The 3,658-nt window shown below is 50.8% G+C and overlaps 1 pseudogene; it reads right to left on the minus strand.

The window, feature by feature from the left end:
* Positions 1-1,121: 1,121 nt before the first annotated feature.
* The window catches only part of LOC114828411 (elongation of very long chain fatty acids protein 7-like), a 3,455-nt pseudogene continuing 918 nt past the window's right edge, over positions 1,122-3,658 (minus strand).

Here is a 3,658-nt window from a genome sequence, read left to right on the forward strand (position 1 = left end):
AAGGACCAATTTGCGCTGAAGGAAACCCCACAGTTCGAAGCACTACGGACCCGTTGGATTGAAAAATTCAGCGAAGTAGATCTGACCTTTTGGGAACTACCAGCGATGAAAACAGAGTGGTGGAAGGGCCCGAAATCTGCGCAAAGACATCGACTCACACGTGGAGCGATGCACGGATACCATCACTTGATATGCACGAGAAGACAAAACCACGACGTCGACGACGATTGCACTTGTACTCTCTGTGGCGAGACGTGTGAGACATACCACCTGTACAACTGCCACCAGGCGGACAAATTTGACTGGGAGCTCGAGAGGGCCCAACTACCGTAGTTTCAAACATGTATACACTGATAACTGTGATATAGAAAACCAACTACTCCTAAACATAGGAATAAATGTCTTTCAATCGAGAATCATATCAAGTGAGCCCTGCCGAGAATAATTGACTCCGAAACTTCTCGGATCCGAGGTCCCTAGAATTATCGAAGTTCCGCCTGCGGGGCGTCGCAGGGATTGAGTCCGAAAATCCGCGGAGCTCGGACTGAGGCGTTCAGTAATTACCAGGATTCTGTCTACAGAACCCTTCGCAGAATAAACCCCGAGTACCCTCGCCTCGGCGCAGGGATGCCTGGACTTCACTTACTCCTATTTTCCCTCTCCACAGAGCCCTTCCGAGAATCAACCCCTTGATTAGGACTGAGGACTGAGGGACCCGGGTACAAAGTAAATCCACAGAGTCCGGAGTCAAGAAATCACAGGATTTGCATATTACGATTATTCGAATCCTGAATTGAATTGATTGGATGAATAAAAGCAAAGAGTCTGGGGGAAACCTGGGGCGATACGGCCCTGCGTTAGTGGGCCTATCGAGACCAGTCCCATATCGTGGGTAATTGCGAGAGGATCATTTCCTGCATGGTCCTAGATTTGATCGCGGTTCCTGGTCTTGAGAACAGCATGGAACATTTTTTCCATCCGATCGTGGTATCTCGAGAACGGCCTGCAGCTACGGAGTCGAACGGAAAGCCGTTCGGAAGCTCTTCGGAACACATTTCCATTAGGATCATCTCCGATCGATCCGGCAATCACCGTGTAACCGAAAACACGGCACCAAATATTCATTTGAACTGCTCCCGCCTCTCTGGAGGGATGAGCGCTTCCATTTTACGGTGGCACACGACTTCGATCGTTCTCTGCATATCGCATTTCAAACCGAGAATGTAGAGACGGCACATCTCCTAAAAAAACGTATTTAATAGTTTCTCATCAAGTACTTCGTTTTCAAAAATGATATTCCTACCGTCCTCTCAGTTCGGGGTTCAGGAGGATATTTGTATCTCGCGCGTGATGGTTGATTGCGGCGACCGCATGCAGAGAACATCCCTGCCCTTTATTCAGTCATTATAATCAGGGCTCCGCACCAATACAATCGATTTCAAAATGGCTTGGTATCCGAGATCCGAGGCAACCCCTGTTAGTTTCCCGAATCATACCGAAGGGTGGTCGAATGGACAGCGCATTTATCACTTCTCGTGCAGACGGGCACGTGCCCCGCGAAGTGCCGCTTCCACTGCGTGGCGTGAGCTCGATCCCTGCTGCCGGCGGAATAAACTCTACGGAATCTCCTAGGGAGAGCGCAGGGAAAGATCAAACCCCGGTGCGTGGAAGCTCTGACTGTGGTTCGTCGATTCGTTCGGAGAGAGAAGCCGCGGCTCCAAATAAAGCGGTCTAAAGTGAACCTCAACGACTTGCATAGTGAACTCGCATGAGCGATGGGACATATTTCTCCTGGAACGACTCGTAGATTCGAATTTATCACCAAAAGATAATACTCGCGAGAAGAAAGCCTTTTTCTCCTCGCTCATCCAGTAGTCCCCTTGTCTTTCCGCGTCATCCTCGACATATTTTTCCCGAATGTCTTCCCCCGTGACACATCCGGCACCGTTCCGGACGTAGTCAACGTCGCCTGTCGCTACGGCTTCGATCCCTCGGATGGTTCGAAATACGATACGATAGAATCAGTATTCCCACAAGTCAAGACGCTCCACGACGGTGACACGCTCCTAGAGCGGCCCGGAAAACTCGAAAAAACATGTTCCAGCGGCGAAGACTTTGATAGCTCCCCGAAAATCACTCGAGAGAGAACTCGCTCGGGGGAAGTTGAGCGAAGCTCCAAGAATCAAAAGCGAACCGCGTCCCGGAATCGATGGCTCTCGCAGCTCCGTGTTCCACAGAGACGCGTGACTGCATTGAATGAAGACGGAGATGTTGAAAACGAGCAATGACATCCTTCCACGAGCTCCTTCCCGCGTCTGTCATTCGTACCCTTGGCAGAAAAGGGTACCTATTACTAACTTTCGGTCTGCGGACAGAGACCAAGACGGACGGATCAAACGACTGACAGACAGCTGGATTGGCGATCAGCTAAACGAACGAATAACCTCATTTGGGGTAATTTGATTTATCGTCGACCATCGCCACCCGACCGACGACACCGTTGGTCGATCGTTCATAGCGCTCATTTCTCGTGTTTGTACCTCGGTCCCGAGCATCTTTCTATTTTATGCTTGACTCTGCGTCCGATTCCTCCCTATTTCTGCCGATTGGATCCGGGTGAGTCTCTCCGAGAGCCGACTGTTGAACATTCGGATCGATTCCGTTCGGAAATTTCGAACCTCATCCTCGAAGTTTACTATCCAAAAGGAATATTCCTCTCATTTCGATAATGGCCTCGCACTTTCGCATCTCTCTGTTCCTGACCGGGGAACGCGCCTTTGGCCCCACCTCAAGGAAAAAAGTTAATTTTCTGATTCTCACTTCGATATGACGGTCCTGAGGTATGCAGTAGTCGCAAATAACATTCCTTCGCACGCAATCTTAAACATTGACCGTCGCGTCGTCGGCCGTGCCGACCGGCCTGCTGACCAGAAGCACGAATTAGACCAAGCTGAGCGGCCAGCGAACCGGAGACGACAGCCTCTGCTCGTGGCACTGCCGAACCTGACGTTGTCCGAAAATACGTCGCGGCATAAGGCGGGAGCACGCAAGCAGCAAATTTATTTCCTCTCAATTCGAATCGTCTCAATCTCCTCTCGTCGCGGACTCACTCGAGTACAGAATGTGCGCGCCTCCGAATTTTCTGAGCGTTGATTGGTTCCATGATAAATTTCATCCGATGGAAATTAATTGCGATGTTCCTGACATGATTGCTGGCAGGCCGCTCTGCTCCGAAAATCGATGAGAAAATTTTCGAGAGAATCCGGCGGAAGTATGAGACGCCGAATCCCAGCACGTTAGACGTCGTCGAATTGTGTTCGAGCATTCGGTTTCCCCCCTTCCCCCTGCGTTTGATGATGAGTGTGCGGTGTCCTTATGCATTGGTGCGTGGTTTGAAGCCAATGTTCGGCTGGATGAGGGAAAATTTCGACATATGCGTGTTGAACGCAGTCCGATCGAGGCCCGTCGTCGAGGGATTTCTGGCTGCGATGATAGGTCAGAGTGTTGTCGACCGAAGACTCGATTATTTGTGGACGAGGTCTCTGGCCAGGTGACGGAGAATCACGAAAATTCGCGGAACGAGGAGCGTGAATGTGTTTTGTGCGCCAGTGACACCGCGACCCGTTTGTTTGCCCGAGAGGGGAGCAGGAGCGACATC

Source organism: Galendromus occidentalis, unplaced genomic scaffold (genome assembly GCF_000255335.2).
Source record: "Galendromus occidentalis unplaced genomic scaffold, Mocc_1.1 scf7180000077504, whole genome shotgun sequence".
Classification (NCBI taxonomy): Eukaryota; Metazoa; Arthropoda; class Arachnida; order Mesostigmata; family Phytoseiidae; genus Galendromus; species Galendromus occidentalis.